This window comes from Schistocerca nitens, chromosome 1 (genome assembly GCF_023898315.1).
Source record: "Schistocerca nitens isolate TAMUIC-IGC-003100 chromosome 1, iqSchNite1.1, whole genome shotgun sequence".
NCBI classification, from domain to species: domain Eukaryota; kingdom Metazoa; phylum Arthropoda; class Insecta; order Orthoptera; family Acrididae; genus Schistocerca; species Schistocerca nitens.
Genome location: NC_064614.1, coordinates 1,108,130,810 through 1,108,143,075, shown reverse-complemented (window position 1 = coordinate 1,108,143,075; position 12,266 = coordinate 1,108,130,810). Strand labels below are relative to the sequence as shown.

General features: G+C 47.7%; 1 protein-coding gene across 1 annotated transcript in view; it reads left to right on the top strand.

Annotated features, from left to right (window-relative positions):
* The window catches only part of LOC126198844 (probable Rho GTPase-activating protein CG5521), a 310,437-nt gene that overhangs the window by 19,096 nt on the left and 279,075 nt on the right, over positions 1-12,266 (top strand). The gene's annotated exons all lie outside the window — the stretch shown is intronic.

Genomic DNA, 12,266 nt, shown 5'->3' with positions numbered 1-12,266 from the left:
GTGAGCTGCTAAATTCCTTAACATACCAAGGAGTAGATGCCCATCTTCTTGGGGCATCAGGACTCCTGGCACGCTGATGGTGCCAGATGCCCTTTGTTGTGGCTGCATGGAGCCCGTGTGGAGACCTCTTGATCATAGTAAATGTCATCAGGACAGACATTTTGCACAAAAATGTATCAAATTAAACTGGAACTATGGTCACCGTGTCAGGCATGTCAAAGACATTTCGATGCAGACACCCCTTACTGCTTTCCCTAATCAGGGTACCCTGTGAGTAGAGGAAGAAGCCAGATGTCTGGAAGCGAGACAATTTATCCAATATTTACTATATGCTTGAACTGATTGGTATACTTTCATTGTGACAAAGCCATTATTTTTTGTGGAACATACTAAAAGCAAATTTGGAGAAGTTGAGTCTTTGGAAGAAATGTGCAGTGGATCACTACTGATTAAAGCCTCCTCAGTTGCACAGTCTACAGGCCATCAGACATGTGATCTTCTGGGTGACTGATGAGTGACCATTGCCTCACACAAGCCTTTGAATGTGGTCTAAGGAATTATATTCCACAGAGACCTTACACTCTAAACAGACAAGGAGCTAGGGGCTAATCTTGAGCAGGAAGGTATACATATTCTCTGATGTGCCCAGGGAGGTCCCAAAGATAATTGAACAGGAGCTCTTTTATCTTAGCCTTTGAAGGGATTGTACTAAAAATAATAATAATAATATCAGAGTGTAAAAGTGTCATGATACCTTACAACCCCCCCCCCTCCTTCCCCCACCATGAGACAATTCCAGTGTTTGGAAAGCCCCAAATTTGGCAGCTGCAGACAATCACTCCACAAAGGAATTTTTCGTGAACAGCCATCTTTGTGTGTCCATTGCACAGTATGCCATCCTCCACTTTCATAGGTTTGTCAAGTATTCAAGAAAGAAAAGAAAACACAGAATATAAATCCAGTGACTGTCTCTCGTGAACTGTGAAAGTCGCTGCTTAACCACCATTACCTCAATGGTTTCCAAACCAATTCTCCCACTGCTCTCCTCTCTTATGCTTCCCATGACACCATATTCAGGAACTACTTCCTGCACTCGATTGTAGAAGCAGCTTCTTTGTCTAGCATCTACTGGTGACAGGGCTTCCTCCTGGGACTCCTGCTTCTAGAAATCAACAGATTAAAGGCTGAAGGCCGAACACCAGCTTGTAGCTGAAACAATCAGTGCTTGTGGGTCCTAGGGCTGCTTGCTCTTCATCCATCCCCATTCTCATTGTGGATAATCCATCACAATAATCTTGTCTGCGAAAGGCTGAGGAGGAGGAGGAGGAGAAGGAGAATCGGGACAAAACTATTCTGGTGAGCTCAGAGGCACCAGATCCCCAAAGTGTCAGATTTTGAAACAATGGTCATTGATGTTGCCCCACCCCCATCGGTGACAGGCAATGATCCTGGGGCTTGACTGGCCCTCCTGGCTCCTCCGTGTGTAAACTGGACACTCATAATGTGATCATTTAGTGTTACTGTAATGGCTGTTACTGTTACCTGCCAGAACTACATCATCATCTTTCTTCCTATTCTGCACTTTGTGCTATTCTACAAGAACCACACTTCACACTGATGACCATTCTCTAATGTTGATCTGGTTATCATGCACTCTGTTAGAAACCTACTGGCCCTGAGAGGGCATCTAGAGGAGTCTGTACACTGGTTCACAAAGATGTTGTCAGTGAGTGGATTCCCTTTTGTACCACATTGAAAGTAGTAGCAGTGTGGGTGCAAATGACTCCGCCCCTCGCACGCCTCCTTTTCTCCTACTTTGGGATTTTAGGCACAAAAACAACAGCCCCTGTGTGATAGGGGTCTTGTAATTGACTAGCCTCTTACTGAGCATGACATATGTGTCATTGAGATTGTGCTAGACATCTCTGACACAATCACCCATGCTGGAATTGCTATTCCCCTTCTAGAAGTCCCCCATCCGCCGGCTACTGCTGTGGTAGCTGTTCAGGATCATCATAGTACGCTACAGTGTCTCAAGGAGCACCCTTCACAGGCCACCCTCCTCACTTTTAAGCAACGTTGTGCTAAGGCTCACTATCTAATTAAAAGCAGTTATAATAATTGCTGGGAGTGCTATGTTTCATCCCTGGGCTTCTTCATCCCAGGTGTGGACAAAGTTCCGTATTTGTCTGGGTGGCCAAAGATTCACAACTGTAATGGGTCTCTTCTGTCAGGATAGTTTGTGTACTGACACATCTGTTCTTGCTGAATATATTGCAACCCACTCTGTGATGGCTTCGATTACCTCTTATGCAGCTGCTGTCTGGTCATGTAAGTGATCAGTTGAAGACCTCCCCTTTTCCTTCACCTCACAGCGTGCCGAATTATAAATGAACCATTAACTGACTGCAAACTGCATCAGGCTCTTGCCTCATGTCACAATACAGCCCCGTACCCCAATTCCATTCACAGTAGGGTGATAAGACATCAGAGTGTTACTCAAGGGTTCCATCACCTCAGGTTCTTCATCTTTATTTGGCTCAATTGTGTCTTCCTTTTGTAATAGCAAGATAGTATTGTTCCAGTCCTTAAGCTGGGTGAGAGCCGAGATCCATTGACAATTACCATTTCATTTGCCTCACCAGTGAGCTCTGCAAACTGCTTGAAATGAAGGTTGCATTCCAATAATGCTCAATTCTCAAATCTCACCGCCTTTGTCCTGCTATCAGTGTAGTTTCCTGGAGGCACGATCCACAATTAACCAACTGGCTAAGTTGGAAATGTCCCTCTGGCAGTCATTTTTTTTAATGCCAACACCTCCTTGCAGTCTTTTTGACGCATGTAATGTGTAATTTCCCTTCATGGCTTTTTATTAGTCAGTTTTTGTCTCTCTGGTTGTTCTGGATTATAGTTGATACTTCACTCAGCTCGCCACAGGTCAAAGAGAATGGCATCCCTCAGGGCTCCATGCTGAGTGTCACACTATTCTTCATTGCCATCAACGAGGTGGGGGGTGGGGGGTTAGAATAGGCCTGAGGTATTCGTGCCTGTCGTAAGAGGTGACTAAAAGGAGTCTCACACTTTTTGGCTCTATGAGTTCAGGTCCCATTCTGTGGTTTGACCTGCCACTTTCAAAATTCTTCATAAGTGCGGGCCATATGGGGAAGGATGCCTTACATGGTGCACGAGTACCCTTAGATTCGATCTCCTGAATCTCTTGTCATGGCTTTGCATTTCCACCTGCTATATAACTATTTGGGCGAGGACACTTTCCGTGGTATGTTATCTCCTTCCATTGTCTCCTGTCCTCTTTCGTCCCCATGACAATATTGGATTTCTCTGCACCCAATATCCAGCATGGTAGCCAGTCCGTTGTGGTGGGGCTGTCATGTAACCACTAGTGGTAGCCCCCTGACAACAAAGGGATCGTGCTGCTGATGCCTGAGCTGTAAACTCCCCACGTATGCCAAGGAGTAGATGCCTGTCTTCCTGAGGCATCAGGACTCCCGGCAACAGCCATCATGCCAGTTGGTTTTTGCTGTGGCTGGGTGGTGCCCGTGAGGAGAGCCCCTGATCGGAGTGGATGGCATCAGGGTGGATGACCTGCAATGAAGCAGACTAAGTCATCTCTTGCTTTTGACCGTATGGCACTAGCAATCTCTAAGAATGGTAAGATAGAATACAATGCCAACAGGTATGACCCTAAATTGTTTCCCTCCCTCATTACACCACGGGAGGAACGTAGAACTACAGAACGGAGAGAGCCATATTTGCCTCGGTTTTTAGTCTGTAGCAGAACTGATGAGGACTCTTTTCTACCGACAAAGCCACAACTTTTCGTTGAACATCTTGAGGGTAAGTTTGTAGAAATGATAGCACTGTACAAGATGTGAGATGGTGCAGTCTAGATTCAGACAGCATCCCCAGCCCAATCCCGAGCGTTACTCACCTGTGACAAGCTGGGTGATATTCCTGTCTCTGTCACTCCCCATAAAAGCCTCAACATGGTCCAGGGGATTATTTTCCATCGTGACCTCCTCTTGCAGTCTGACGACGAGCTCCGTGCCAACTTAGAATGTTGGGGTGTTCATTTCATCCGGCACGTTTACAGGAGACCCAAAGACAACAGGGATTCTACCGGTGCCTCTATCTTGGCCTTTGAGGGTGATTCATTGCCTGAAAAGGTCAAGGTGATGGTTTACCGCTGTGACGTTAAACCATACATCCCCCTATGCGGTGCTTTAAGTGCTGGAAGTTTGGGCACATGACTTCCCACTGCACTTCCAGCGCCACATGTCGAGACTGCGGACGTCCACTGCAGCCAGATACTCCATGTGCGCTACCTCCCATGTGCATCGGCTGTGGAGAGCACCACTTCCCTTGCTCACCAGACTGCCCAGTACTGCAAAAGGAGCACAAAATTATGCAGTACAAGACCCTGGACAGGTTGACTTACACAGAGGCTAAACGTAAATTCGAAAGATTACACCCCATTCGGTTGACGTCGACATATGCCACAGCTACATCACCATCGCCTTCCCAAGTGCCAGTGGTTCATCACTCTGTGCCACGAACAGTGGGCCCTCTGGGCCTCCTGAATACATCTGCCACCATTGTGGTAGGGGGAAAATCTCCTTCCAAAGTACCTTCTTTGGGAGCAACCATTTCAAATGTTTTCTGTTAAATGTGAGCTATTTGGGGATGAATTCCCAAACTAGTTTCCATGGTGCAGCCTTCTCTCCCCCTCCACTCCCTTTTCCCCTTGCACCCTGGCCCCATTCTTACTAGGTCACCAGCACGATAGCCAGTCCATGTCGTGGGACTGTTAAGTACCCACTTGGCTGAGCCCACTGACAACAAAGGGACTTACCAAGAGGTGAAACATAAATTTGAGTGATTACACCCCATTTGGTTGACGTCCACATATGCTGCAGCAACTTTAACATTGCTGTCACCAGTACCAATCATGCCACACTGTGTGCCACGAACAGTGGACCCTCCGGGCCACCAGAATACATCTGCCCCCTTGGTGGTAGAGGGCAAAACTTCCTCCATTGCTCCCAAAGCACCTACTTCGGAAGCAAGGCCGCCCCCCCCCCCCAATCCCCCCCAAATGCAGTTGACATCGGTCCCCTCCACCCTGCCAGAGAACCAGCGAAGCAACAGCCTCCTCCAGATTCTCTCGTGCGGAAGGGGTCCCTTGGGGCCCTCTCTTCCGAGGTCTCCACTAATGCCATGGCGGATACTCGCCAGTGGCTCAAGGAGCCTAAAACCGGCTGGATGAAGAGCTTCACAGTCTTCCTCCGTTTCTGAAGCTGCTTCACAGAAATCTTCCCAGCAAGCCCCTAGAGAGAAGCAAGAGATCAAGCAAACCAAGAAGTAGTCTGCTAAGGAACAGGACCCTCTGGTGGCCCCAACACCACCACTCCATATCAGTTCTGCACCTGAGGATGCAGTGGAGATCTTAGCGTCCCCTGTGGACCGGAATCACACTGATGCCTCATTCGCCTTAGAAATGGCTACAGTTACTCATTCGGTGGCAGCAGGTGACCCTGAGGGATAACCTGCCTCCTTGCACTTTCATGCCTTCCCAGCCTCACAATAACGTCATCCTCTAGTGGAATTGCGGCATGTTTTCCACCACCTGGCTGAGCTAAGACACCTATTAAGCTTTACACCTGCTTTCTGCATTGCCCTCCAGGAAACCTGGTTCCCGGCATTGCGGGCACCTGCCCTCTGTGGCTATAAGGGATATTACAGGAACCGTTGCAACTATAATAGAGTGTCATGTGGAGTTTGCATCTATGTCCTGAACTGAGTATGCAGTGAACCTGTGTCCTTTCAAACCCTTCTTGAAGCTGTGGCTGTCAGGATAAGGATGGCGCAGGAAATAACTGTCTGCAACATATATCTTCCTCCAGATGGTGCAGTACCCTTGAATGCATTGGCTGCACTGATTGATCAATTCTCTAAACCTTTCCTACTTTTGGGAGATTTTAACGCTCGTAACCCCTTGTGGGGTGGCACAGTTCTTTTTGGCCGAGGCAGAGATGTCGAAAATTTACTGTCACAACTCGACCTCTTCCTCTTAAATATTGGGGTCGCCTCACATTTCAGTGTGGCACATGGCACATATTCGGCCATTGATCTCTCAGTTTGCAGTCGTGGCCTTTTCCCATCTATCCACTGGAGAGCACATGATGAGCTGTGTGGTAGTGACCACATCTCCATCTTCCTGTCACTGCCCCGGCATCAGGCCCATGGATGCCTCCACAGATAGGCTTTAAGCAAGGTGGACTGGGAAACTTTCACCTCTGCTGTCACCGTTGAATCTCCCCCACATGGTAACATTGACATGATGGTTGAGCAGGTAACTACAATGATTGTTTTTGTGGTGGAAAATGCAATCCCTCATTCTTTAGGGTGCCCCCGGTGAAAGACAGTCCCTTCGTGGTCACCGGAAGTTGCTGAGGCAATTAAGGAGTGTCTGCAAGCTCCACAGCAGCATAAGCGGCACCCTTCCCTGGAGCACCTCATAGCCTCTAAACAGCTCCGTGCCCGCATTTGCCAGCTTATCAGAAGGCGGAAACAGGAGTGTTGGGAGAGGTACGTCTCGACCATTGGGTGCCATACGTCACTATCCAAAGTATGGGCAAAGATCAAACGAGTTTTTGGGTACCAGACCCCAACAGGTGTTCCTGGTGTCAACATAAATGACGTGCTAGCTACCGACGCAAACACAATTGCCGAGCACTTTGCTGAGCACTATGTGCGCGCCTCTCTGTCAGAGAATTACCTCCCAGCCTTTCGCACTCTCAGATGGCGGATGGAAGAGAAAGTCCTCTCATTCACTACACGCCACAGTGAATCCTATGACGCCCCATTTACAGAGTGGGAGCTCCTCAGTGCCCTTGCACATTGCCCTGACACAGCTCCTGGGCCCGATTGTATCCACAGTCCGATGATTAAACATCTCTCGTCTGACTACAAGTGACATCTCCTCATGATCTTCAACTGGATCTGGTGCGATGGTGTCTTTCCATCGCACTGGTGGGAGAGCACCGTCATACCAGTTCTCAAGCCCAGCAAAACCGTGCTCGATGTGGATAGCTATTGGCCCATCAGCCTCACCAACATTCCTTGTAAGCTGCTGGAATGTATGGTGTGTCGGTGGTTGGGTTGGGTCCTGGACTTTCGTGGCCTACTGGCTCCGTGCCAGGGCAGCTTCCACCTGGGTCGCTCTACCATGGATAATCTTGTGTCCCTCGAGTCTTCCATCCGAACAGTCTTTTCCAGGCACACAACACTTTGTTGCTGTCTTTTTTGATTTATGAAAAGTGTATGACACCACCTGGCGACAGCATATCCTTGCCACATTATACGAGTGGGGTATCTGAGGCACGCTCCCAATTTTATCCAGAATTTCCTCTCGCTGCATACTTTCCGTGTCCAAGTTGGTGCCTCCCATAGTTCCACCCTTATCCAGGAGAATGGGGTTCTGCAGGGCTCTGTATTGAGTGTGTGTCTATTTTTAGTGGCCATTAACGGTCTAGCACCAGCTGTAGGGCCATCCGTCTCGGCCTCTCTGTATGCAGACGACTTCTGCATGTTGTACTGCTCCACCAGTACTGGTGTTGCTGAGTAGGCCTATGGGGAACCATGCACAAGGTGCAGTTGTGGGCTCTAGCCCACGGCTTTCTGTTTTCTGCTGCAAAGTCGTGTGTTATGCACTTCTGTCAGCATTGTACCATTCACCCGGAACCAGAACTTTACCTTACTGATGATCCCCTCACTATAGTGGAGACACATTGATTTTTAGGACTGGTTCTCGACGCCCAATTGACTTGGCTTCCTCACCTTTGTCAGCGTAAGCAGAAATGCTGGCAGCACCTCAATGCCCTCTGATGTGAGGAACACCAACTGGGGTGCAGATCTCTCTACACTGCTGCAGCTATACAGAGCCCTTGTTCAATCGCGCCTTGACTATGGGAGTCTGGTTTATGGTTCAGCGCTGCCCTCAGCATTGCCTTTACTCGGCCCAGTGCACCACTGTGGCATTTTCCTAGCGACAGGAGCGTTTAGGACGAGTCCGGTGACCAGTGTCCTTGCAGAGGCTGTAGTTTCTCCATTGCAGGTCAGGTGTGCACAACTGCTTGCCAGTTATGTTGCACACGTTCGTAGTTCTCCTGCGCATCCGAATTACTGTTTCCTTTTCCCACCCACAGCGGTTCATCTCTCGCATCGGCGACCCATGTCAGGGCTTCCAATTGCAGTTCGTGTCCAGTCCCTTCTATCTGGATTGGAGTCCTAGCCTTTACCACCTATACTCGAGGTGCAATAGTGTACACCTCCATGATGTACACCTAGGCTGCGGCTTTGCCTGGACCTTTCACAAGGCCCAAAGGACTCAGTTACCCCGCGGCTCTCTGCTGTCACTTCATCTCCAAGGCCATGAAGTGATTTACACCAACGGCTCGATGGCTGATAGTCATGTCGGCTTTGCGTATGTCCATGGAGGATATATTGAACAGCATTCCTTGCCTGATGGCTGCAGTGTTTTCTCTGCAGAGCTGGTGGCTACATCCCGTGCTCTTGAGCACATCCATTCATGCCCCGGGGAATCGTTTCTTCTGTGTAATGACTCCTTGAGCAGCGTACAAGCTATCAACCAGTGCTACCCTCATCATCCCTTGGTAGCAACCATCCAGGAGTCCATTTATGCCCTGGAACGATCTGGTCATTTGGTGGTGTTTGTGTGGACCCCAGGACATGTCGGAATCCCAGGCAATGAACTTGCCGACAGGCTGGTCAAACAGGCTACTCGGAAACTGCTTATGGAGATCGGCATTCCAATAACTGACCTGCATGCGTTTTTACGTCACCAGGTTTTTTGGCTTTGGGAGCTGGAATGCCATAGTCTCAGTACGCACAGCAAATGGCGTGCAATTAAGGAGACTACAAATGTGTGGCAGTCCTCCATAAGGCCTCTCCCAGGGACTCTGTGGTTCTCTGCCTGCTCCACATTGGCCACGCTTGGGTGACCCACAACTACCTCCTGTGCCGTGAAGACCTGCCACAGTGTTGATGCGGTGTCTGGTTGACAGTGGCCCATATTCTGGTGCACTGTCCGACTGTGACTGCCCTGTGATGAAATCTTCGGTTACTGGACTCATTGCTGCTAATTTTATCTGACAACGCCTCATCGGCTGATTTTGTTTTACATTTTATTCGTATGGGTTTTTATCATTTGATCTAAATTTTAGCGCATGTCCTTTGTCCCTCTGTGTCCTCTGCCCTAGTGCTTTTAGGGTGGAGGTTTTAATGTGTTGCAGAGTGGATGGCTTCTCCTTTTTATTCTCGTGGTCAGCCAGCCTGGTTTGTCGTTTTAATCTCTTCTACCTGTTTCCTACGTTTCTGTGGTTTTCTTCTCCTCTTTTCCCCACTTAAGTGTTTGTTGCCCTTCCGCCGTTCTTGTGGTTTTTCCTTTATCTCCATTTTGTTCTGTCAGTCTTGCCTGTTTTAATCTCTCCCTTGTGACATTGTTTTATTCGGAACAAGGGACCGATTACCTAGCTGTTTGGTCCTTCCCCCCTCTCCCCCCCCCCCTCCCCCCTCTTTTAAACCAACTAAACAACCATCAACGGGCTGGTGACCTCTGTCAGTCCAATCGTTACCTCCACGCTGTATGTTGATGTCTTTTGCATTTGGTAGAGCTCCCACTCTGTAGCCCCGACTGAACACCAGCTCAAAGGTGCCATCTGATAGGTCTCTGCTGGACCCTTTCACAGCATTTTCAATTATCTCCTGCAAAAACGTGGATCCTCATTTTTGTCATCATACCATGGCCTATCATGATCCAAAACTACCTGGGTACACAGTGCTTGGATGTTGTTGCCAGTCCTGATTTTTGAGACTCCTCTTTGACAAGAAACTGGACTAGTTGTTGTATACTTGTCAGCTAAAAACTATCTACATGTGAAAGCTTAAAGCTTGTTGCTTCCTTGCCTAAGTCTCTTGGGATGCAAATTGTGCTACTTTCCATTGTTTCTACTGGGCTCTGGTCTAGTCCCACTTGGAACATGGTTGCCATGTTTATGTCTTGGCGGTGTATTCATCTTTGAAACTGTTAAACCCATTCAGTCATCATGGAGTCTGACTGGACACTGGCACCTGCTGGACTAGTCTCATAGACTGTATCCTTACGGAAGTGGGTGTCTTCCATCTTCAGTTCCAATGGTATCAGCTCTTGCTCACCTATGCAATTGCCATTTGACAATTTTCTGATCATCCAACATATGCTATTCTATTTGCTTGTGAGGGCCATCAACCTTGTGACACCTGCTCTCTGGTGGGTTTGCTAGCTAGAATTCACATCACAGCCCATTGCCAGCAACTGCATCTATTGTCCTTAGAATGTACTCCCCATGTTTTCTCACCCCCCCCCCCTCCCCCACCTACACCTCATCCCTGGTTGGTGCCCAGGCCATGTATTAGGACCAGTCTATTTCAAGGACCTAAAGTCTCAGTCAGCCCATGATCTTTTGGCATCTGTTCCTTTTAGTTCTTCAGTATTATCAGGGTGCTACCGTCTTTCAAACTGATGGCTCTAAAACCGTAGATGGGATGCATTATGCTTTTACATCTCCCACTGATGAGGAGTGCCCTTCATTGCCGGGAACATGTATTATTTTTGTGGCAGAGTAGATGGCCATTAAAGAGCCCTCTAATTTATTAAATAGGCCTCCCTTGATCACATTTTAATATTGTCTTTCTCTGGGTCCCAAGTCATGTAAGTATCCCAGGGAATGAACTGGCTGTCTGTTTTACTGGATGAATGATTATTCACCCCTCATTCGTATTGCCGATCTCAAGTGTGTGTGTGTGTGTGTGTGTGTGTGTGTGTGTGTGTGTGCGCGCGCGCGCATGGGTATGGGGGCATACACACGCACATAATGAGGCCTCTGCTCACTCTGAAATGGAACAACATCTGGTGGGCTACTCCCCCTTCTAATAAACTGTATTATCAAGGAGACTACTGCTGCATGGCACTCTCATTTCCGTTCCTGCTGGAAGGAATCCACCATTGTATGTTGCCTCTTGACTGACTTATAGTTTCGTTTTATGTAATGAGCCACTCCTATGTTGTGGTTGTGGAACCTTACTGACAGTTGCTCATAACCTGGTGGAATGTTCCCTCCTTCTGATTCTCCATGGTAAGTGTGGTGTTCCAAATTCTTTTCATCTTGTGTTGGTGGATGACACATGGAAAGTTCAACTGGCTCTCTTGTTTTCTCTGTGACAGTAGTTTTTACTCTCAGATATAATGTTTTAGACTATCTTCGGGGCAGGGGTGAGGTGGCTGTTGGGACACCTCCTGCCTCCTGTGCCGGCTGCCTCTGTCACCCGTTGTTTGCTCTGCTTCAACAGCTTTTAGGCAGTTTGCCTCTTTGTCTGCCACACCTTGTTTTCCATTTTTAGGGGTAGCATTTTGTTGATTAGTGGGTGTTGTCACCCTAATTAACACTTTTCCTATGGAGAATTGGGGCTGGGACAGCTGTGGCGGGGCCTGCACACTTCGCAAGCAGAGTCCTGGGAATGCCCATGTGTGATCTTAACTAAGTCACTTGCCTTGTTGTATTATCTACCATCCAGTTGAGGTCCATTACATTTTTAGCCTTTTCCCGTTTTACTTTCCTGGATCTTTTGACTTAAACAGATTGACAGGGATCTGATGTGGTGGTCTTCTATCGCCATGACCTGAGAGACCATTTACCTGCTGTAACCTATATACTGATCCAAGCCATATACTTCTTTTTAGCTCTGGCATCGGTATTGCCTTTGTTGACTCACTTTTATCACTCTTATGTTGTTTCCTCCTCTGCACACATTCCTGGTGGATGTCACTACCTTCAGATGAATGAACTTGTGACTGAGAGACTGATAATCTCACTGGTTAGTCCCTTATCTGAAATGTTAGGAAATCAAATTCTGCTGTGTTAATTTCATGGTAATTACTTGCCTTAGCTTTTCTAATGAATGCAACCTGCTGGATAGAAAGTTCTTGAGCAAAATCCAAATGTCTGGATCAGTGCATTTGACAGTTGACAGCATACGTCACTACTGCTGTCTAGTAATATTTTTGCCCTTTCTTATTTGCTGGTTTGCTGGCAAGCTGTTGAGACATTCTCATTTTGAGCTAAAATTAGAATAGTTGTAAATAACGTTATCTCATTGGTAATTAATAATGTTGTTCTGCATTTACTTTT